The sequence below is a fragment of the Dysidea avara genome, chromosome 2, assembly GCF_963678975.1.
Source record: "Dysidea avara chromosome 2, odDysAvar1.4, whole genome shotgun sequence".
Taxonomy (NCBI): domain Eukaryota; kingdom Metazoa; phylum Porifera; class Demospongiae; order Dictyoceratida; family Dysideidae; genus Dysidea; species Dysidea avara.
The window spans coordinates 26,370,414-26,395,644 of NC_089273.1; the positions used below are offsets into that span (position 1 = coordinate 26,370,414).

The 25,231-nt window shown below is 38.4% G+C and overlaps 3 long non-coding RNA genes across 7 annotated transcripts; all 3 read right to left on the minus strand.

The window, feature by feature from the left end:
• Positions 1 to 873: 873 nt before the first annotated feature.
• LOC136243981 (uncharacterized) lies at positions 874 to 2,965 on the minus strand. Of its 3 annotated transcripts, XR_010695034.1 has the most exons (8): positions 2,849 to 2,965; positions 2,507 to 2,620; positions 2,339 to 2,453; positions 2,024 to 2,120; positions 1,706 to 1,802; positions 1,370 to 1,652; positions 1,095 to 1,316; positions 874 to 1,042 (listed from the first exon to the last, which is right to left on the minus strand). It is a non-coding gene; the product is annotated as an uncharacterized lncRNA (long non-coding RNA). The 3 variants fall into 3 exon arrangements; XR_010695036.1 differs by lacking the exons at positions 2,339 to 2,453; positions 2,507 to 2,620 and having other exon boundaries at positions 2,849 to 2,942; XR_010695035.1 differs by lacking the exons at positions 2,024 to 2,120; positions 2,339 to 2,453; positions 2,507 to 2,620; positions 2,849 to 2,965 and adding an exon at positions 1,856 to 1,955.
• A 175-nt stretch (positions 2,966 to 3,140) lies between these two features.
• On the minus strand, positions 3,141 to 4,049 carry LOC136243994 (uncharacterized). The gene is made up of 3 exons (XR_010695037.1): positions 3,820 to 4,049; positions 3,659 to 3,766; positions 3,141 to 3,608 (listed from the first exon to the last, which is right to left on the minus strand). It is a non-coding gene; the product is annotated as an uncharacterized lncRNA (long non-coding RNA).
• Positions 4,050 to 10,476: 6,427 nt separating this feature from the next.
• LOC136246973 (uncharacterized) lies at positions 10,477 to 15,171 on the minus strand. 3 transcript variants are annotated; one of them, XR_010696958.1, is made up of 6 exons: positions 15,032 to 15,171; positions 12,960 to 13,466; positions 12,844 to 12,905; positions 10,764 to 10,817; positions 10,629 to 10,708; positions 10,477 to 10,576 (listed from the first exon to the last, which is right to left on the minus strand). It is a non-coding gene; the product is annotated as an uncharacterized lncRNA (long non-coding RNA). The 3 variants fall into 3 exon arrangements; XR_010696959.1 differs by having other exon boundaries at positions 15,024 to 15,171; XR_010696957.1 differs by lacking the exon at positions 15,032 to 15,171 and having other exon boundaries at positions 12,960 to 13,974.
• Between the last annotated feature and the right edge of the window lie 10,060 nt (positions 15,172 to 25,231).

The following is a 25,231-nucleotide window of genomic DNA, read 5'->3' on the forward strand; positions in this document are numbered from 1 at the left end:
ATTTAATTCAGCTTCACATGGGGCTTCATGGGGTACCAAGTGATCTTTATTCGAACTTGCCGTACATTTTTGAGTCAGGACTTGATTCAACCTCGGATTCAACTGAATAATTGATGAGCTACAAACAGATAATTCCGCGGATAATTGAGTTGCAACCTCGCAGTCAAGACAGCGGCATGCTCGACTCAGTGATGGCATGCGTACTCACCTTTGTTCAGTTATTAGTCCTGATTGGATTGTTGCTTCATTCGGCCCGGCTTCACTGACTGCAGCTCCACGCTGAGTAGTAGTGGGTCCTGGGGTGCTAGTCGAGGTGCTAATTGGCTTACTGCTGATATCACGCTCCTCCTCGTGTTCAGAAGGGAAGCTTGACGATGTTGAATTTATATCCATCTTAACCCCGATCTTAAGGGAAATTGATAGTCCCGTTGATAGCTAATGAACTCCGGAATGAACTCGATAACGAGATTAGCACGAGGTGAAACACGTGGTCCCGCACATGTCACCACGATTAAACATCACGTGATACATAGTAAACAAACATTTACGGATAAAATACGGAAAAAATAGGTGAAGATTTTAAGATTTTCGTTCAGACTTTCGGCAGCTCCTACGAGATTTTCAGCTTGTTGCTGACCCCCCGAAAGACCCACAATTGCTTATCCGAAAATATACCCGATTATAACCGAGATGAGACACAATAAATTCATACTCACCGATTATCCCATTGATGATGCAGCGATTAGCTGGTCTATTTCCGAACAAGCAACAGTTTCTTCGAACGGTCGTAGCCATAACCGGACTTCATAACCGAGGACGCAACCCGTGTTGCTTCTCAGCGCGATCCGCATTAATTAATCATTGCATACCAGCTTTAATATTTGCGTATTAAATTATACGGATTTTTATAAAAATAATTATTTTCACGCATAAAATTATTGTTCCCATTAGATGTGTACTCTCTGCTGGCTGTAAGTCCATTCACCCTGCTACATCCATTAGTTGAAGAAGTTCTTTCACATTTTAAAGTTGTTGGCACATTCTAAAGTGATTAAAATATTGGTAATCACTTCTAAATAAGTAATGCCACTTACATTGCAACAGAATTCTTTAAACTCGATCTAAGTTTTGCTGGCCAACCTTGAGCATCACTTCAGTTGACGACCTCACTTCAGTTGACGGCCTCACTTCAGTTGACGGCCTCACTTCAGTTGACGGCCTCACTTCAGTTGACGGCCTCACTTCAGTTGACGGCCTCACTCCAGTTGTTAAGAGTAGTCCTGGCCCACGTCCTCACGTCTACAAGTTGGCACATTCTAAAGTGATTGGAGACATTGGTATTCACTTCTAAATAAGTAACACTACTTACATTGTTTACAAACAATCTAAGTTTTGCTGGCCAACGTGCTCACTCCATTTGACATACTCACTCCAGTCGTAGAGTAATTCTAGCCCACATCCTCACATCTACAAGTTGGCACATTCTAAAGTGATTGGAGACATTGGTAATCACCTCTAAATAAGTAACACTACTTACATTGTTTACAAACAATCTAAGTTTTGCTGGCCAACGTGCTCACTCCATTTGACATACTCACTCCAGTCGTAGAGTATTTCTAGCCCACATCCTCACATCTACAAGTTGGCACATTCTAAAGTGATTGGAGACATTGGTAATCACTTCTAAATAAGTAACACTACTTACATTGTTTACAAACAATCTAAGTTTCGCTGGCCAACGTCCTCACTCTGGTTGTAGAGTATTCATGGCCAATATTCTCACATCTACAAGTTGGCACATTCTAAAGTGATTGAAGACATTGGTAATCACTTCTAAATAAGTAACACTACTTACATTGTTTACAAACAATCTAAGTTTTGCTGGCCAACGTCCTCACTCCACTTGACATCCTCCTCACTCCAGTCGTAGAGTATTATTAGCCCACATTCTCACAACAAGTTGGCACATTCTAAAGTGATTGAAGACATTGGTAATCACTTCTAAATAAGTAACACTACTTACATTGTTTACAAACAATCTAAGTTTTGCTGGCCAACGTCCTCACTCTGGTTGTAGAGTATTCATGGCCAATATTCTCACATCTACAAGTTGGCACATTCTAAAGTGATTGAAGACATTGGTAATCACTTCTAAATAAGTAACACTACTTACATTGTTTACAAACAATCTAAGTTTTGTTGGCCAACGTCCTCACTCCATTTGACATCCTCACTCCAGTCGTAGAGTGTTATTATCCCACATTCTCACAACAAGTTGGCACATTCTAAAGTGATTGAAAACATTGGTAATCACTTCTAAATAAGTAACACTACTTACATTGTTTACAAACAATCTAAGTTTTGCTGGCCAACGTCCTCACTCCACTTGACATCCTCCTCACTCCAGTCGTAGAGTATTATTAGCCCACATTCTCACAACAAGTTGGCACATTCTAAAGTGATTGAAGACATTGGTAATCACTTCTAAATAAGTAACACTACTTACATTGTTTACAAACAATCTAAGTTTTGCTGGCCAACGTCCTCACTCCACTTGACATCCTCACTCTAGTCGTAGAGTATTCTAGCCCACATTCTCACATCTACAAGTTGGCACATTCTAAAATGATTGAAGACATTGGTAATCACTTCTAAATAAGTAACACTACTTACATTGTTTACAAACAATCTAAGTTTTGCTGGCCAACGTCCTCACTCCACTTGACATCCTCCTCACTCCAGTCGTAGAATATTCTTAGCTAGCCCACATTCTCACATCTACAAGTTAGCACATTCTAAAGTGATTGAAGACATTGGTAATCACTTCTAAATAAGTAACACTACTTACACTGTTTACAAACAATCTAAGTTTTGCTGGCCAACGTCCTCACTCTGGTTGTAGAGTATTCATGGCCAATATTCTCACATCTACAAGTTGGCACATTCTAAAGTGATTGAAGACATTGGTAATCACTTCTAAATAAGTAACACTACATTACACTACACACACACACGCACACACACACGCACACACACACACACGCACACACACACGCACGCACGCACGCACACGCACATGCACACACACACACAAAGCCTACTGTAGTATGCAAACCAAAACACAACTATTGCTGTCCAGTGAACCTGCCTGTATACCACTAAAGCGCTTGCATGTCTTGCATTCATAGGTAAATTCTCTTGGTGCTGGACTATTAACTTGCAGGAGGAATGTCCAAGTCTGATACAGAGGTCACCAAACCCAAGTTCCACAACAATCCCAACACCGCTAAGTGAGACAAGGACAGTTACTAGCTGATGCTCTATCCACCTGGCTGTACAGTCTCTCTCACACACACTCACAGTATACAAAAGTAAGCTTACACTACACAGAAATAAACACGCTACACATGTACAAACAAGTACTGGCAGAGGTTGATAGTGGGCCTACAGAACACCTTATATACTGTACTGTATTTGTATGCAACATGTGCATGCTTAAGGCTTAATAAACACAGAATATAAATGTTAAGTATACACATGCAGACTCACTATGTTCTGATGTACAAGAGTGCCATGCATGATAGATACATGATGCACAGCTCACATCTCTGAAAAATGCAATTAGCAAAATATCAAGTACCCAGGAACGCATACACACCTTTCTATTGCTCTTCCAGTTGTCAGAGTTCGTTCTGTCACCCTGTGGTAACTTCGTGGTGCATATCAGCACAAATGTCTTCGCCTTGTGGTGAGCATTAATTAGTAACTGTACAATACCGGTATTGATAATAAATTAAAGCAGGTTGAACATTTACGTACCTCATAGGTACATCAAGGTGCAGCTCCGTAGCGTAATGCCTTCCTTGCTGTATCTCCTCCTTAAGATTTTTTCTCAGTGCTCCGGGTGCCTCGTGGCAACTCACGTGAATGACCACGTGATTTATGTCCAGAAAAGATGAGCTCGAGATGAGCGGCTGAGGCTGGGCGAGGTCAAGGCCACGCTTGGACGAGACCGTCTGAAGTATGATTTGGAGATCGATGCTGTGTGCTATGTGATGCTAGTAAGCAAGTCGAGTTTATTATTAGGTCTAGAGATTGTGCACCTAGCCCCCCCCCCCCCCCCCCCCCCAACAGGCAATAAATAAGAAAAGAATAGATAAAATGTGAGGCTTTTGACGTGGATTTGATGCAAAAGCTAAGTCTAATTTCCCAACCTCGGAGCAAAATTATAGATCTAATCCGCTTGGTCTAATCTCCTACTTGTGTAACTGTAGTGTCTTAATCTTCTAGTCTAAACCCCCACACCTGGGGTGGAATTTCCCCTCATTTGCCCGCTTGGTGGTAGGTGGGGCAAAACTTTTATAAGTGCAGAGTGGGGTGGATATTTGACTAACTGATGCCTGACATGTCGGATATTTAAACATTCGAATTCCCACCTCAGTCCCCACATTGCCCAGGAGGGATGGGATGAGACATATTATTATTATTGATAGGTGCAGAACTCTCAAGTTGTCTAGGAGTGAGACTCCATATTCAGTAGAGCTTTGAACCCAATCAAACATATGCACACAAAAAAATGTGACATTAGACAGTAGCTAGATACAGTACAGAAACATTTTGGCATAGTGTGTGCATCTATCTAAACACTGCTACTTGCTCATTAAATTGGCAATGTGTCGATAAAAATTTTTCCTTCCGTGCACTTCTATGGCTGTACATTGTGCAGAAATGATGACTTCTACAGTGACATCTGCCTTAAATGTTGTAAAACAGTGGCAATAGCACTCTGTCTTATGTTCACTACATATTCACTCCTTCAGTGACAAATTATCCTAACCAACAATTTCAACTTTGATAAAAAGTGCAATGTCATCAGTTTACTGTAATGGCCATACCATGCTCAACTGAATGATCCAACCCACCTGATTGTTTGTTTCACCAGGCCAGCACGGTACACTATGGTAGTTATTCATCAAGTACATTAAATTATATTTTTAGAACTCAACATACTGTAGTGTGAATAAGAAATGCAGAAACGCTGTTTGGCAAGAAAGAAATCCATGAAACAGCTACAGCATTGTTCCCTGTCGTGGCAGTTGGTTTACTTCATTACTTTGATATGTGTTACCAATATTGCAATCCTTCTCCATTCGTTGCTCTTGTGGCGATTAAAGATTTCAAATAGAAAAACAGTAATTGAGCTTGGAAAACAACAGCTGCTAAAATTTTAGCAAGTTCAGTGATAATTATTTAATTGTGTGCTTATACTCAATAAAAACTAACTAGTGAACGTCACTACTAAATGTATTGAACGTCACTACTAAATGTATTGAACGTCACTACTAAATGTATTGAACGTCACTACTAATGTCTGCCACAATACTCACTATTTTTGTGTAGTGACATTCACTACTAATTTTGTAGTGAATGTCACTACCATGTAGTGAAAATCACTACAAAAGTAGTGAACATCATTACACAAAAAGAGTGAGTGTTGCGGCAGAAATTAGAGTGAAATTCACTACTAATAATTACAGTGTACAAACCAGGTGACTAAGCGAGTGAGACTGTGCAATGTGAACAGCAGCCACAAGTCGAACTGAACCGTGCTATCCTGCTAATGTAAATGCAGTGTTAACTGTCACCTCTCATTGTAGTAAACACACAAAGGTCCCAAATATGGCTAGAGCGAGGCCTTCATGATGACTTTATTTAGGAGGGGGAGATAAATAAAATTGTGCAGTAGGAAAGAGGAGTAGTAGATAAAATATTCCCAGAAATGAGTGCTCCATATGAACCCATCACCTGCATCATAGAAATGGACTTGTGTGCCTGGATGTGTACAGTGTACATTTGTGCATGCATGTGTGGGCACTAGCATCTTAATGTTTCTCTATCCACCAGAGCAACATCACCTTGCAGCAATTTTCCACGCTAATAATTTTTGCTTATTTCACTAATCTGCTCCAGACCTCCTTAGCATCCCAGCAATGTAAAATGTTTACATGCACTAGTGCACATGTTATGTTGACCTTTAAAAGTCTATAAGCACAGACACTGCATGACCTGTATACAATTTTCTGTTTTTATAAGCCATGTGTTGTAATTCTGTAGGTAAGAAATTGATGATTGATACACTCAAGGAGAACAGACAATATTAAGACTTTCATCTTCATGTTTTAATAGTATGATATTGCTCAAGTACTGATATTTCTTATGCTGTACTGTACGTTCCCTTCCTAACATGACGTGACTATAATTATATAACCCAGTATAATAATTGTACTCATTACTAATTGACTAGCCTTTTGCTGTGTCTTGTGTAGTGGGATGTAGTATTAAACTCTCTGGAAAAGCTAGTAACCTATATAGTTCACGATCACTTACAGTCACGTTGTGACCTTTCTGCATATAAAATGCCTATAGCATTTCAAGTAGCCTCATAGATTGACGTTGCTGAGGTTTGTAAAAATTCACAGAAAATAATGTCAAGTTTGACATGCATTATTATGATTATGGAATATGACAGTCATGAATGCAGCATTGTTCCATATAATTATAGCTTATCTTAAGTCCTATAAGTATAAGAGAAGGCCAGCTGTACATACAATATTCTAGCATACATTATCGTATGTGGTGAAATAGTGAGTTATGATGATCTATGTACCGTACAAACCAGGACAATACAGTAGGATGTGATAGCCACCCAGAGATGGGACAATGGATACCAAGAGTTGGGAGTTATTGCTTACTTTCACTAATACTCATGACAGTGCCACTACATGCAATTCTGCTGTGTTTGCAATTGGTGAATTGAAATACAGATGCCAGTTTATAATAGTTACAACAGTTTGTGTATTGTGTACACAGACTAGAGTTAGTACTGCATTTAAAATATCTGACATGTATAAAATATCCTGCACTGCTGTATTGTCACATGCACAGAACATGCATGGTACTGTTTTGTACAAGTATCAATGCTTTCGAACATGTGTGCATTCAACTGCAAAAGAATATCCAATCCAGGACAGATTAATAAATCAAACAGATGCAGACCAATTTGCATATTATGCAGGTTGCCAGTGAACATGTGATATAGGTATAACATGATAGTTGATAGATGTAGCAAGAAGGTTTTTAGCTGGTTGCGAGATGTGGACCAACAAACATGCAGGTGTAACAAGAAGGCTGCTATTGGCTGGCTGCTAACAGCAGTTACTGGCTGCTAGCTGAATTCTGCACACAAGCTGGTTGTTATAGCTAGCTAGCTGCAAACATGCTGGTTACTAACTATAAACATGTTGCTGCTAGCTGATCATGAGCTCTGCACACATACTGGTTGTTAGCTAGGACTACAGCTACAAACATATAGTCAACAGCTGACTACGTATACAGCAAACCGACAGTCGACAGAAGTTAGCTATAGCTTAAGGTTATGGGAATGGATAGGTTATGGAATGGATAAAACTACCAGTGAAGACTTAAGCCACTACACAAGTTATTTAACTGAAGAAAAGGTCTAAGAACACTTCATTCAACTATCAGAAATCTCTTTTAGATGGTGGGAATGGATTTATTTGTCAACAAAGTGATCACGATTTGTCACAGAACTCAATACATTAAGTACTAAAAAAATTAGTTTGTAATATATCATATGGGAATGCTTCAAGATATCAAACTAAAATTTTAACACAAGATAACTAGTGCTTCATTTTTAGCTAAAAAGAGAAAAATGAATAATGTAGCAGAAAAGGATGGTTTTCGGTCACACATTACTGATCATCCATCATGTCCAGCTCAACAAGTCAGTGGTGGATATGTTGGAGCCAGCAATTCCAGGTAGCCCATTATTTTAAAAAGTATAATCCTGCGACAGTGGCGTATTCCTATATAATATGACATTGGTAGCATTGGTGCACTCCTATGACTTTAATAATGGAACACTCCTATGACACATCTGTGACTTGCTACACTCCTATGACATTGCAATTGGTGCATACACATGACATTGGTGCACATCTGTGACTTTTCTACACTTCTGTGGCTCCTGTGACATATTAGTAGTCTCCTGTGGCATTGGTGCACTCCTGTGACATTGATAAACACCTACCACCTATGTATTACCATTGTCACAGGAGTGTACCAATGTCACATGTATGCACCAATTGCAATGTACATGTCATAGGAGTGTAGCAATGTCACAGATGTGCACCAATGTCATAGGAGTGTTCCAATATTTAAAGTCATAGGATGCACCAATGTCACACTATACTGTAGTTCGAGGTATAGTTACCATAGTGGGTCACATATAGTCCAACGCAGTTCACACCCACACACTATCACATGTGCTCACCGATATGGCTACCATATAGTTGTTATAATCATGTCATATAGACCGGAATCGTATGTGCAAAAGGAGTCTTAAAGATTTAAGCTAAAGTGGAATAGTTAGTCATGTTACCAAACTTTCATAGGCTACTAGCTAGCTATTCTGTGATTTTCTATTCAAGCCTCATCAGAAAATCCCATAAGTAGTTAGATGTCAAGTACATTATGATAGTGCAGACAGGAACCAGGGAGTGGTGATCTAGTGCGTAACTAGCAAAGTACTATACTGTATCCCAGGGAATACTCCTGTGTCACAGAGACCCGTGTTTATTCTAGGGCTGTTAGGGAGAACTTCCCCCCTAAAATCTCAGACTCACCCCCTAAAATTGTGAGTGACTATACTACACTAGACTTGGGTTAAGCCTGTTTTAAAATGATGCAATAAACTTATCAAAATGATCTCAGATTCAATCTCAGAGCGGTAATATGTAAAATTTTCCCAGGTTAAACATTGCAAACACAAACCTTAACTGAGGTGTTCTCAGATTCGGTATCAGATCAATTAACTTTTAAATAGCTAACTAACCAGTTTCAGTGGTGACTATTTCGACTGTTGTATAGTGGTGAACTTAGACAAGTATATAACAGACTTTCACCTGGTCACCCCAAAATTCCTGATCCCCCCAAAGGAAAAATCCTAGAATGAACTGACCCTGCAGAGACCTCACATAAAAAGTAGCAGCGCTGCACGTCGCGTATAATCATGTAGTATGTCAACCATTTCGTCGAAAATGTCAACTATATAGCAATTAAATCGAATTTGTTACTGTGAAGTACAGAAGGTGCAGTGGTTACGTGCCGCGGTTACGGTACTTCAGTACACGGGTCGGGGTTTGGTTGACAGCCTGTTGCTTTTTTTTTCGCCACCTGAATCTTTTCTGTGCACCTTTTGTGTTAGCATATAAATAGCTGTAAAATTCTCTCACAGTTGGTGACTGTCACTACTGAGTGCACAGTGGCTGAGGGGACCGCATGACGAGAGTCTGTGGAAGGTGCTGGCAGGGTTCGAACCCAGGCTAGGAACGGGCCAGTTTCCTCCCTTACCCTAACAGCATTACGCACGTGGTGTGGCCTACTACTATAACGCCGACTGCTTGCGGTATGCGAGGGAGTAAGGTGTGTGCTTATGAAGTCACCTTTTGACATATTTTTGCAGACTTTTTTTTTAGTTACACTGTAAAATAAATTCAGAAATAACAAAATTACAAGAGTCAAAAATGGTATGACTCCTGTGGCAATTTTGTATGACATTCAATTTACAGTGCGTTAATCTCTTTTTATTGTCATGCAGTCTCATATATAGCAGGTAGCTACCTACTTTTTAAGGCTAACAGCTTTTTGGTAAGAAACTGGGGGAATACTGGCTACACACTGCACTTACATGGCAAGGTGACTGATTAGTATGAGCTAGCATGATATGTGCATGTTTTGTTACTTGACAATAAGAAGGTAACTACAGTCAACAGATCAAGGTAACTATAATGTACAGTAGAGAGGGTAACTATATTCAACTACAGTAGAGGGTATACTAAATAACCGCTACGTATACAGTCAACAGCTGACTATACAGTCAACTATAATTAAGGTTACTGTATAGAGGGTGTATAGAGGTAGAGGGTAACTGCAATCTAGAGGATGACTACAGTACCAGGTATACACTGTACAGTAGAGGCAGTGATTACATGTATTATACCGTACATGTGTAATTAGTCAAGTTGAGTCAGCGGAGGTAATTACAACACAATCAACTACACTGAGCCTAGCTATGCACTGATGATGTAACACTTGGCAACTATAATTATGGTAACTGGCTACAGTCAATTCAACAAAGGTAACTAGACATCAACTGCGATAGTGCTAATTGCAACAGCATACTGGCAACTAGAGTCAACAGAGGTAATCAACTATATACAAAATAATGGCCTGGTATAGCAACAGCAGTTTTTGCAGGTAGGTAGAGCTAAATAAATACCAAACTATATACGTAGCAATTGCTTACTGTGCGACCCACTTTTAGTTGCCCATACAACCAGTTTTAAAGTTTGCATATTCGGATTTTTTTTATTATTATTATTACAGCAATAATTATAATTATTATTCAAATTTAAAAAAATTGACATTGTAATATTTTTGTAAATAATCCAAGTTTCTTTATCTTGTATCATCACTCCATTCACCCATGATACATCTGAGAGGATAAAAGATACTGGTAATCACCTCTAACAAGTAATACCACTTGCATTGTAATCATGCTCCCACATTCTTTGACACAAGTAGTGCTTGCACTCTGCACGGATACACTGACTATTCCATCCAATTGCTGAAGATGAAGAAACAATAACACACAAACTATTTTTACAAAAAGTAATACTCACATTTGTAAGGTCATCGGTGTTCCACTGTCCAAATAGTCTGTGACACGTCCATTTCTAAACATCAGCACAAAAATTTTTCACTTTCACCAACAAGTAATGCCATACAGTGCTATGGTTTTTCAGTACATAAATAACCTCAAAAGAATGAAAGCTGGAGCTAATAATCTCACCTCAGTTGCACCTAAGTGATACGTTTGACATTGTATCCACTGAAGAATCATACACACAATTTAGACCTGACACAGAATGTTAAGTTAGTTGTTAGAAGTTTTATCCATTACAACATGTGTGGACAGGTGACAATAAGAAACTTGCGTACACAGAAAGCACTTACTGTATGTGGGATGCATTAAAACCCGGATAGTGAAACAACAGAAGAGCAATATTTGAGTTGATCTTCAAATATCTGTGAAACCCAACATAATGGTGCAAGCCTAAATATTCAGTATAAACCATGGGTAAAATATTTGTGCAATTGAAAATAATCATAATTTTTTAAAATACTTTGTTCTTTGTGAAGAAAGGGTCCAATGATGGAGATATTATCTTATTTGCCTACTCAAAAGGAGTTCAAAAATCTTTTGTTTTGTCACAGTAGATCAAAGGATACATGAGATATGAGCAATTGCTTACGTCACATTGAAGTGATCATACATGATTGATCTTTCTTCACCGATTTTGTCTCTGTATGTAGTGAAGAAAGGTGATAGAAGGGTAAACGTCTAAAGTAATGGACTCCCCTATTCATGGCGAAGACAATGGTGTAAGTTGTAACTCTGTACTGCATTGTGTTTGTAAGTTACAGCCGTTCTTGTAAGTGCCTGTAATTTATTTTTTTCAATACTTGCTGTACAAATCAATCCTTCTGTTGTTGTTACTTTATAGGGTTGTAACTATAAAAGTTGTTTGCATACAAGGCTAAACCTTTGCTAGAGCATACACTTGGCTAAGTAGATTATAAATATTCAATTATAAAGAATTTGAAAAATGTGCCATTATATCAGATCCAGTGACTGAATTTTGGAAAATCACCAATTTGGGCGTACGTGAAATAATTAGAATTTTCATGTTTAGTGGGTTGCAAATAAGAGTAGAGCACAGAGAATTTTCTTATAATTAAGGGTATTAATAATGACTTAAAACCATTATCAAGTAGATGTGCACTATAAAATTTGTTATTTGATCATTAAAATAGTTTAGTTGTCAAATGCTCCCATATCGGCGATTCTCCAAACTTCAGTCACATACAATGTACATAAACTATTCACAACTAAGCTAAACTTTATATCCCCTTTACTACAATATACTATCGAGGTTTTCGTTACACTTCCTTATATGAATTAACTGACAGAATTTATTATTGGTAGCGTAAGTGACCTATTATCGAACGATACCCATTATCGAACATAAAAATCACATAACGTATTCGGAAGTTTACAATTTTATTCCGCATACTCGTAAGGTGTTTATATGGAGAATTCCAATAGTGTAGCCTATTCTTAATGGGCTTTCCATCCTTTAGAGTTTATGTGTGGACATCACAGCAGTCTTGATACTCATCACCACTGATGAAGAAATGAAGAAAAAGAACACAGGAATTGCCGTGAAAGAAGTACAACTCGAGCGTGACTTTGGCGGAATTCGGCTGACTCTCCCCCCGCGCGTTTGTCATTTACCTGAGTAAAAGATGTAGCCATGAAGACTGTACAGAAGGGGTTGTTGTAAACAAGGATAATAAGACTGTGTTGTTGGTCGTAACGTGCTGATTTTTCACTGTACGCATTTTACACTAAATGATTCACTGTTGTAGCTAACTCACAAGTGCATGCTTGTATCAAAACTATACTTCAGTTACAGTATCATGGTACTTCAGATAACACGTTGATATAATAATTAAGAGTGTGTAGGGTGCACTGAAGTCACTACAGTAGAAAAGTTGCAAAACATTCGATAATAATTGATTAACGCATTTTAAAGGGCGTTCGATAATAGGTATCGGTGTTCGATAATTCATATTTTACGGAATGCAGAAATCCTCTCATAACACGGACACTAATCGCATACCATTACTCAAACTTACGTGAGGTATTCTGCAAGAAAGGCACTACCTCCTGGTGAAAAGTCGAGGTTGATACTATTTTCCTGGAGATATTTATGAAGTAAAGTATACACTTTGTTCGATAATCGGTCACTTACGCTAGTAGTGTAGAGCCAGCTAAGGAATGAAGGTCTGTGAGCAATCATGTGAGTAGTCCATGCAAGTTTGCATACATGTAGAGAACTGTTCTAGGTTTAGAACTACACTTGTTTAGCTAGGCAACACACCATGTTATACTATGATAATAAACACCCAGCATCTTATCACCCTAGTGTGGTTTCTAAAAAGGTCCTGTTTGCTATAGGTCAGGAACAAAATGCTAGTAAATAAAGCTTAGCTTTTATAAGGAAATACAGCACATTATCTCAGTGTGGATAGCTAGGAAATGGCAAGTCCTTGAGGGCAGTCACCCAAGTGTAAAAAAATGGTACAAGCAGAAAGAAATTTGCATAATGCTATAAAAGGTACAACAAACACTAGCGTAGGTAAAGTTTATAGTGTCTCCCTCTGCATGCAAGTAGCTACTACCTCAAAAGGTACTACAGTATATAGTACTTATACTGTAAAATCATCGGTGTACTGTCATTCACAGACATGCCCATTTCCTGATAAGTAAACGAAAATATTTTACTTTTGTAACAAGTAAGTAAAGCATTTACATCTGTACTGTCACAATAAGTGAAACTCACATTGCAAAATCACAGGTGCAGTGTCACCCATGGTATGCTTGTCAGCATTTTTGAAGAGGTACATAAACAAACACCAGTAAACGAAGTACATATGTAATTGAAGGGGCCAGTGGGAAAAGGGAGTAACACACATTTGAGTTTGGGACCAGTGGGAAAATGGAGTAACACACAGTTGCTCACACTGTACAATATATATAATATTATTATTAAAGCATTGCTGTGGAAAATAAAGCAGGTGGCACTCGGCTGAGATGGATATAGAATATAGCATGAGCTGAAGCCTAGTGCTATATCACCACTGAAGACAAGTGAGAGTGAGGTAACGCTTTAAATGATTTATTGGCGTAACTTGCAGCCATATACACTAAGACTCGTGATTAACACATGCTGCACAAATTATTAGTAGCCTGTATACATACAACTAATTAAACAAATGTAGTTCAACTTCACCGTAATATTTTGGCATTGTAGATGGTCATCATTTGTTATTGGCAGGTTTTGGCTGCAAGTAACAATTGAATGCTCGTGGTGATGGTGAAGAATTTTACTGATATTTCCAGGACTTGTCCGCTAGTACATACCATATTAAAATAATCACCTGCTAGCTGATCTGAGCTATGCAGATTGGTAGAGCAGATACATGCTAAGGCATGGTGAATCACTCAGAACATTTACAATGATACCTAGCTAAGGGGTGGCCACTCCAGACTAAATATTTTGTGCACCGGTTTATGAGATAAGTGTACGTTGGATGGGGCTAGGGAAGGGGAAGATCTTGTTGGCTTGCCTTATTTATCTACAATGTTGTAATTAAGTTTCATTCTTTTGGGGGTCTGCATGGATATAGCAACAGATGTAACTCTGTTTCAAGCATATAACAGACATGCCAGCTTTTACGCATTAGGCGGGAGTCTCACTCTTTGGCTAGTAATCTCACACTCTCACGCCTAACCCTCTGTTTCTCACTCTTTCAGCTTAGCTATCACACCTGCGGATCACGTCACGATGGGGTTGGCTTTTTTCAACCCCTCTAGATATCTGTCCTGCTTCACTTTAGTATATTTAGTTCAAAGATTTTTGTTTAGGCTCCTTGGCTATAGGTAAACACCTCGTACAGACTCTGCCTTCTGTGTACACCCTCTAGTGCGTAACTGGTAAAGAGGATAATAAGAATAATATAATAACCTGATCTGCTTAATAATTAGCCCTGTGCTTAATGTACTTTTTTTGGTCTTCAATACCAACATGTTGCTGTCAGACCTTCAGTGCTGGTCACTGTAAAGCGCTAATAACAATAACAATGACAACCAAAAATACTCGAGCTGCACTCGAGTCTAGTCCACATTGCTGGTAGTATTTGAGGTTTCACTCCTAAAATTGTTGAGAGGTTAGCATCTCTGCATACAAAGGAGGCGAAGCAAGACTGAGTGCAGCAATCATGCGGACAGAACCTAAAATATTAATTATACTTACGTACGTACTCTGATCCCACTACTACTGTCCACAGCGGGTGCATGTCCATCAGACAAAGCCTCGGTGGAAACACCACCTGTACAGGTCTGCCACGTGTTGTTCACTTGTTGGTAAGGTACGTGGTCGTAGTACTTCAATCGGTGGCGATATAGCGTAGGGGAATTGGTAAAACCGGGAGGGGAGCGGGAGCGGGAGATTGCTTGGTAAAATCAGGAACCGGGAATCGGGAGATCACGTGCGACTTCTCCTAAATCTCTCACTTGTAATCACGTGCAACCTAAATATCTCACTTGTAATCACGTGCAAACTAAATCTCTCACTTGCTACGAACGGCAGGCGTGATTTTGCAAGTATAGCGTTGCAAGTATAGAGTTGCACGTAGCTATAGTGCGGCCGCGCATGCACAATGGAGGAAGATGTGCAATGTGTTCCTGCAGTAGAAGACGCTGTCAATAACTTGACATCTGCGGAGGCGCATAATTACTTCTCGATAGCTATCAGTGGAAAGCTACAGATTAGTGTAGATCCTCCTGTTCAGCCAAAAGGCGGCAGCTTGTATATCTACAACCTCGGGCCTGATTCGGACAAATGGGAACAAGAGAAGAAAAAGCTAAGGTTAGGTCTAGATATTAAAGAGTATAGTTATAATATAGCTAGCTAGCTTGTCTCAGTTTAACAAAACAAGTTTACATAACTATATTTCTAGAGTCATACAGTAATTAAATAAATTGTACATTGCAATTATTATAGGTGCGATCAATACAGATGGGTACATGTAGGATCTTACAGTGTCAAACATGGAGGATGTGAATTCAAGAAAAAAAGTAGTACCATTGATCTTGATTCTGTGGATAAAAAGGGTGATAACCGATTCAGAAGATTTGAGTTCTGGGGTATCGGGCAACATTTTATGCTACACTACGTTGGGGATGACACCTTATATCAAGGATTTAGCACAAAGAACTCTCTCAAAGCAGCAATTGTATTGATGAATAAAGGAAAGCTGGATGAAGGAAAAACACTATTTTTGCATTTGCTTCAATCAAGATTAAATATTACAATTTCTCAGGAGAATAATTTGAAATATGATTGTTTTGGTGGTGAGAATAATAGGTGTCTTTGCTTGTTCACACATATCTGGAAACTGGTAATTAAACTTAAATGTACCTCTGAGCATTGCCCTAATCATAACACGGAGGTAACAAAATACCCTTCTACGTTTTCCTTCAGCTCTGGATTAGATAACTTTAATGAAATTTTTCCTATAGCTGGAGATATGGTTGGTTACTGTGGTGCAGAATTTCATTGCCAACCACCAAATGAATCTCTCCATGCAGTTACTGACCGATTATTAAATTTAACTAGCAGAAACAGAGAAACATTTTATGAGTGCCGTGGTGTACCACAGGTAATGGTATCGTCATTTCTTAATCAAGTGCCTTGGATGATCCCGATTGATATCCAGTCATTGACTGGTGGATCAATATTGACAATTCCAAAAGTTTTAACTATATATGGTCATGGATATCAACTAGCTGGCTGCACTGTTTGTAGTGACAATCATTTTACTGCAGTTTGCTTCTGGTATGGTCATACATTATATTATGTGACTGGGCCTGCGATAATAGGGCATGTGGGCACATGATTGTTGCCTACTTTTTCACACTTTCATCACTCATAACTTTCTGTACCATTAAGCTATGGCTTTGAAATTTTTAGCACTTAGTAAGCATTTAATTGGCATCATGATGCAAGTTACAGAATGGAAATATACTTTTCCACTACTGAGATATGACCTGTAGAGTGATAGGGTGTAGTTTGTGCCCACATGCCCTGTTTTCACAGGCCCGGTCACATGTTATGATGGCATGAGAAGCCACAGGATTCAACCTTTTAAACTTAATGATTTCCAGAACAAAACTGGGTCATATGCATATTACTTTAGGCAGCTTTGATTTTACATACTGTATGTTGTAGCTAATTAACACTTTATGATTTATTAATGTGTTTTGTATACTCAGAGAATAATTATGCTTGGTGTACTGTACTTCAGTCTATCTATTGAAAGTCTGCTGGCTATGATGGGAAGTCTAATCACGTTTAGTTGAATGGATTTTAGATTGGTAGGGTGCATGAACTTTAGTATAGACTGGGGCAGAACCATGTAGCTAGGACTGGAGGCCTGTTGCTCATCATTCATTATTGTAAGACAATCCAATATGCCAAATAACTGCTGCATGTATTCACTGAAATTACCTTTCAGAAATTTTATGTCAACTAAAATAGCCACTTTGTGAATTACTGTGCTAAAAACCCACACAATACAATTTTATGCATTCACTGAGTGTGAACTATAAAGCTCTAATGAAAGCCTTTAATATACGGCTATCATGCAAACTTTATCTAGCTATAGCTATTTTTCCCCTCAAGCTCATAATTTACTAGTTTATATTAGTTTCTTCGTCACAGCACTGCAGGCGCTCTAGCTACGTATGTGTGTTACTTGTGACAGCAAAGATTGACACGTGATCTCCCGGTTCCTGATTTTACCAAGCAATCTCCCGCTCCCGCTCCCGCTCCTCTCCCGGTTTTACCAATTACCTAGCGTAGCCCTTGAAACGTACCCACTGCAATGAGGACAATAAGAAGGAGGGAGATTTCCACGATCACGACTGGCCTCGCGACTTGCTGGCACTCTTGCGGCCACCCTACTGTATAAGCGCGCCCTTTATATTCATTAAATTATTGTAAACCATAATCGAAAACAGAGGTAATGCGGAAACGCCTTCCGATTATTCATCCCATTCATTGATGAAAAGTTATTCTCGAAGAATCGTGCGTATACAGGGAGTGATTATGTGATAATCCGAGCTTTTGGCGAATATTCATCCGATCACGGTGAGTTTTTCGTATTTCTTTAATTCCGAATTTCCGTCGCTCATCTCCTGTGTAAAGCACTGTCCATTCTAGCGTACAATGTAGCCACTCAGCACCATGGGTATGATGTGACAAAGGCTCACAAGGAAATCCTGATAAATTTTGACGACACTGAGGCTAATGCCTTTGTGGAAAGCTTTGGGCAACCTATTAGTAATTTGCTCCGTGGATGTAGTGTACACTTCGTTCGGTCTGCTTTAAGAGTTGCTAAAGGCCTCGATATGGCAAATGAAACTCAACGTAGATAAATGTCACAGCATGAGTGTAACCCTAAGTAAGCTTTATACTATCTCAAGAACCTATTACATGGATAACTCTCCCTTGTCCCAAGTTGACAGTTGCAAGTACTTAGGTGTCATCATCCAATCAGACCTAAAATGGAACATGCATGTCAACTACATAACAGCTAAAGCCAACAAAACATTGGGATTTCTCAAACGTAATATCTCATGTGCCTCAATCCATGCTAAGAAATTAGCATACACCGTATTTATTCGTTCCCAACTCGAATATGCTGCAACAGTGTGGGAACCCTGGCAGTCTACCTTAATATCCCGGTTAGAGCAGATACAACGAAGAGCAGCCCGGTTTGTGACCAATACATACACATGTGACCCTACTGTTAGCGTAACTAACCTTATGGACTAGCTGGACTGGGAATCACTTGAAAGCAGACGATTAAAATTAAGATTATCCATGATGTACAAAATTATCCACAATGAAATTGATATCCCATTTGATTTGTATACTAACTTTGCAACATATTCCAGTACAAGAAATTATCATCCTTTTAACCTCCTATCATTGCAAGCATCAAAGATCTCATATCAGTCCTCATTTTTTCCAGCAACAATTTCACTTTGGAATGATTTACCTAACCTAGCTAAAGACTCTAATTCACTTGAAGTATTTAAATCTATAATTAAATTATAATTTACTTATTGTATTGAATTATTTTTTGTGATTTGTCTGTACATTTTTCTTCATTTCTGAAGTTGTACAGTATAGGTAAATAATAAAATAATTAAAAAAAGTAGTAAACCATTCTACCACTTCATTTGGCTATCACATCTTTATGGCTATTGCAAAATGCATTCCAGAAGAACCTTCAACAGACAGAATTCAAACTTGTTTTGATGTTTTGTGTGGTGTGAAAACATTCCAGGAGCTTTCTAGTTATTTACCACCAAACTTTTCCAAGTTAAATGCTTCAGAAGTAGAAACCAGTGGGTGGAAGCATGCAGTGACTTGGGTTGACTGGTGGAGATGGCCACGTGTATTGAAAAAACTTAGCAAGGCCTACACAACGTTAACAGTTGCTGAGTGGGACGACTTACCTGCTACAACAAACCCAGTGGAATCGATTAATAGGCAAAGTATTCCATCAAATGTAAAACAAGTATCACTGATTGAACATTTGTACCTTGAAGATAAGCGACAAGCAATTCTGCAGGTTGCCTCTGAAGCCAACATTACCATTTCATACTACACCAAGAATAGGGAAAGGAAAAGAGGTGGTAGTCAGTTTTAAAAGCCACCTGAGAAACGCTCGTTGCTGTTGGCAGTACCAACTGACAAGTCTGCAGTAGGTACAAGAGTTAGTGTAGAATTCTACAGTAATGATTCACAGACTACCACTACTTGGTACAAAGGGACAGTGATAGCATACAATCGCAACAAGGGATATGTGGTGGATTTTGATGGTTGCGGACCTGAAGAGAACGAATCAATCCGGTCACTGAAGAAAGCTGTGGAAAAGGGTGAAGTAAAGTTAATTTAAGTGTACATTAATAAAACACTATAGCTGCATAGTACAATTTGGTGACAAATTCATAGACTTTTTGTAAACCACAAGCTGGTAATAAATGGTGTATGAGTTCCAGTGGCTAGATTGCTTATAATCATTATGATCTATACACATTGCAAACTTATTTATACTGGGAAATTGTGTGATTAATATTCATTATGATCTATATACACATACTACGTATAATCATTGTAATTATTTTCTTTTCTTTATACTGAGAAATTGTGATTAATATTCATTATAATCTACATACTCATGCTATAATTGTGTGATTATAATATTCATTATGCCGATCTGTACATGCACATGCTGTAATCATTGTAATTATTATTGGTTAAACTGTATTGCATGTCAGAATGTGGCTGCAGGTTGGATAATGCATTGACTGAGAGTGGAGCTGTAACACTACACTGGACAAAACAGCCAATGGAATTACCATAGATATCCAATGTTAATGATCCTATGACTATCCCATTGCATTAAGAACTTGAAATATATTCATGTATTTACCATGCATTTTCATGAGCTACATTGTCCCATGAAAACTCACTTGAGCTCACTCAAGCTCATTGATGGGTCATGAATTTTTCTTTATATCATGGGTAACTTCTTAGCTATAGATACATGTATTCATGGGGTTTTTCACATGCACATAACTATGGTGGTTAAATATTCAGTAAGAATGAATCCTGTTATACAAGATCTTTAACTATTACTTTAACACTGCCTTTACTGATTTATACACATTTTCATCTGCTACAAACAGGAGCCACCAAATTAAATTATTTAAGCATCAGTCCAGACTACTTTGTATACAAATGTAAGGCCAGGCCAAATTAATTCACAGTTTATCGTCACCGCCCGCATGGATTTTTAGAAATAGAGCAATAATTTCATAATTCATTATTTCTCACGTGATAATCATTGCTTACGCTTCCGAACTCGTTTTTGTATATTAAAACATGGTGTGTGCAACAAACGTGACGATTATTTCCAGCCTGGACTCGTTAGTACCTTCAATAAATGGATTTCTAAAGAGAGATCGCATAAACGAATAGCTAAGTATTAACAGTGACGTAATCAAATAAGCTCTGCAATCATTTTTAAAGTAGCTAGTAACTGTGTGAAGCTACTTTTTAAATGTTTTTCCATGTTAAAAATATGAAAAATGACCTCCCGCCCGCATGACTTTTTTTAAATATCCCGGACGATAAACTGTCAATCAACTTGGCCTGGCCTAATTATTTCTTTAACAGAGTAATTAATGATTGGAATCAATATGTGTATAAGTAGCTAATAACAAAGGCACAGCCTGTAACATTTGATCGGGCATGCAAGCTGTGCCTTTATACCATTATTTAATCATGCTCATAATCATAATGAACTGAGCAGCTATAGTTGCTCCATGAAATGCAGGAGAAACATACAGTAAGCACCACAGTTGGCATAGCTATCCACATGTCCGGTATCTTCAGCCGCAGCTGTTCCAGCGGTGTACTAGGGTTTCGTATATAACTCGCAGTTATCCCAGCGGTGTACTAGGGTTTCGTATATAAAGGAAATCGCCTCGCAGTTATCCTAGCGATATAGCTAAGTTTTATGTATAAAGAATGAGCCTCGCAGTTAATGTCGCACAATAATATTATAATGCTGATTATAAGATGCTTTGCATGATGGGTAATCCTGCAATCATCCCGCGTTTGTATGAAAAAATTGCAGCATGCAGTAGGTTTACTAGTTAATCAAATTTTCTTTAAACCAAAGCTGTTTATTGCGAATTGCAAAGCTTTAAATAGATGGGATTTTGTAGTGGAATTTAGCTATCATCTGATCACCGCCATACGCGTATGGTACAAAATATGCATATGCCAGGTATAGAACAGCCACACGTTTTCTAAGCGCGTCTAATGTAATTACTTGTGCAGCCGCTCTATTCAAGGGCGGATTTGGGGGGCTTGAGGCGCTGAAGCCCCCCCTTCCAAAATTTTACATTGAGCAAGCTAGGAAGCTTCTAGAAGCTGTAGTACAGGTGTAATCGCAATTTATATACATGTAATATTATTATTATTATTGTTAATTAGCAAAGCTCACTAGGGGCAACACGCTAATGAGCATTACAATCACACATTATATTATATTACTTACAGCGTTCTTAAATGTTTCAAGATCTATTGTGTCGATGTTAGGAATTTGAAGGGAGCTCCATTGAATAATTGTTCGAGGGAGGAAGGAGTATTTGTACACATCAACTCTTGTTTGCAATTGAGTTAACTTGAGAGGATGTTGAGCACGGGTGGAGGACACTGGAGTTGGTGACGGTAAGCAATGATCAGGTATTGCTAGTAAGTTCCTGACAATCTTTAATAGGAAGGCGAGTCTAGCAATTGTTCTTCTGTTTTGAAGTGTAGGCCATTCAAGACTGGTTAACATGTCTGTGATGCTATCATGGTTTTGGTTAGATCTGTGCCAGGGTTTGTTCAAAACGAAACGAGCAGCGCGGTGTTGAATCATTTCTAGTTTACTAATACTAGTGTGATGATAGGGGTCCCAGATGGTTGAGCAGTATTCTAATGATGGTAAGAGCAATTGTTTGTAGACGTGTTCTTTAATTTCTGATGGTGCATTGTGGAGATTTCTTTTTAAGAATCCAAGGAGTCGATTTGCCTTGTTACAGATGTAATTGATGTGAGGATCCCATGATAATTTGTGGTGGAAACGGATTCCAAGGTAATTGTGTTCTAATACTGTAGCCAGTGGAATGTCGGACATTTTGTGCAATGAAATGATGGAAAGAGCAAGGAGAATAGTTAATCTTATCCAAGAATTACTAAGAGGGATTCAAATTATACTTTTGAAGTATTTCTTACCTTAGAAATCCGAAATACTCTAATAGAACAGTCAACTACTCTAATAGAACATCCATCATTAAAACTATAATTTTCAAGAAATTACCAGACTGAGCGTAAGCTGAAATTAAACCTATTCTTCTAGACCTGTGCACTGCTACCCTCACTATTGTACCAAACATCCTGCCACATACCAATCACTTCAGGTAAAAGATTTATACCTTTAATGTACTGTGTAGAAGACATCAACTAGTCTGGCGCGGCCGCCCCTTCAATTAGAGATTAAGGGTCTGGTCTGTCTAGCATCGCGTATTTGTGCCAGATTACGAGAATCAGGTGCAACCAATCAGATCACTCGGTTGCAAATTAACGCATAACTCGTACGAACTTTACTCGCACATTGTGATGGTGACAGTACGTGGAGATATCTTTTCTGAAAGCTGAAGAACAGAAGGCATTTGTCGAGAATACTTTTGTCGACTTCTTGATTAAGTAAGACATTATCGATAACAACGAAAACAAAGGAATATGAATTTAATTTGTGCGGTTATTATGACGTATTACCGCATTCCATGTGCACAAGTACGTGATGCTAGACAGACCAGACCCTTAATCTCTAATCGAAGGGGCGGCCGCGCCAGACTAGACATCAACATACTTCAAGAAGATTTAAAATAAACTGTCAGAATGGGCCGATACTTGGCAACTTAAGTTCAATATTAGTAAATGTACAGTTATACGTTGCACGAGATCCTTATCACCACTCACTCACGACTACACACTTCACAGTCACATACTAGATATATCTGATCAACATATGTATCTAGGAGTCTTAATTCATAAATCACTGTCTTGGTCACCTCACATATCAAATGTTGTCAATAACGCATCTAGAACACGCAATTTCTTAAAACGCAATCTAAACAAATGTTCAAAACAAGTTAAAGAATCAGCTTACCTAACAATGGTGAGACCACAACTAGAGTATGCATCTGCTGTCTGGGATCCCTACCACGTTGGAGATATTTCAGAGTTAGAGAAAGTACAACGAAGAGCAGCACGCTGGGTGTTGAATGACTATGGCAGATTCAGTTCAGTTTCTCTAATGTTGGATCAGCTAAAATGGCCTACATTACAAGTTCGTCGGAAATTATCTAGGTTACAAATATTGCATAAGATACACTACCAACAGTTATCACTCCAAATTCCTCATTATTACTTACCAAAAACATGACCAACAAGACAATACCACCATCTTCACTATATCTTACCTACCTCATCCACCACGGCATACCAAAGCAGCTATTTCTGAAGAACAATAAATGACTGGAACATACTACCAACTGATACAATTGAAATTGCAGATACTGATCTATTTATGACTAGACTCCAATCATATTATTGTACCTAATGTATTTGTGTTTATGTGATTCCAGAGCACACCAGCAGGACTGACTGCTCAGTAAACAATAATAATAATAATAGTACTATAAATTGTATAAACATCATTAATTGACAATCTATTCTGAAATAACCTTTTCTGTCAAATAGTGAAAGTTTTTTTAGGCTCTGCTACAAACTTGATTCTTGGGTTGAATGCTTCTCTTGCAAGTAAAACAGCAGTCTTACATAATTCATACACAAATAGCTACTGACTGTATTTATTCCGTCTATGTTTAGGTGTTGGAACTAATAGTCCAAATATTTTACCTTGGCTCAAACAAAAACAGATCACAGCCCCCAATAGTGAATAACATTAGAGTAGTTTATAGATTTGAGGTTTGTTTTGTCTCATTATAAGGAGTTGTTCCAATACTGAATAAAGACCGGGTTTGAATATGTAGTATTGGAACACCCCTTTTGCTGTGGAATTTCTTAGCTTTTATAAAATTCACAAGGCTGCAACAACTGAGAGCTGTTCATTTTTGTTTCCCTTACTTCCTATGCTACCTTTGTATAAATCTAGCAGCTTTGGAGTTTGTACTATCAAATTCCTTGAAGCTCAACTTTAACCTTAAATGATACTGGTTGTTATGATCATTGTGTGCTAAAAGGGGTTAGTTTTGGCCAAAAACTAGTTGTATTTGTAGACTAGTTGTAAAACAATTATAATGATGGATGGATACATCATTTTAAAAGTTAGATTGAAATAGCAACCTGCACGCCAGAACAGTGGCTACATATGAATTAGATCCAATCCTGTGTTTTAAATATTCTCCATGACCTTACATTCAATTAACTATACATTCTTTATTTTCTTTGACAAGCCACTGTCATACATTTTCTTAAAATCCAATAACAAGAAACATTGTACAGTTCTGTTTTTATTTAAAATTACTTCCAACTGAACTCATTCATCTTGTACCCACATTTGGTTAAAGATAGCTTCTAGATTCAATATTGTGATAGCCATTTGCCAAAAAATTCCAGAGGTGCAGGAGCATATATGCCACCAGATCTAGAGTCCCTAGCTGGAGAATTATACACAGCTGAGTGACAATCACATGCACTCCACACACTGGAGAGTCAGTCTACTTGCACTCTCCACTCCCACTTACCCTCTCTACTGTTTGGACAGCTAGTGTAGTTTGAGCCATGAGACTGTAAATTATGCTATA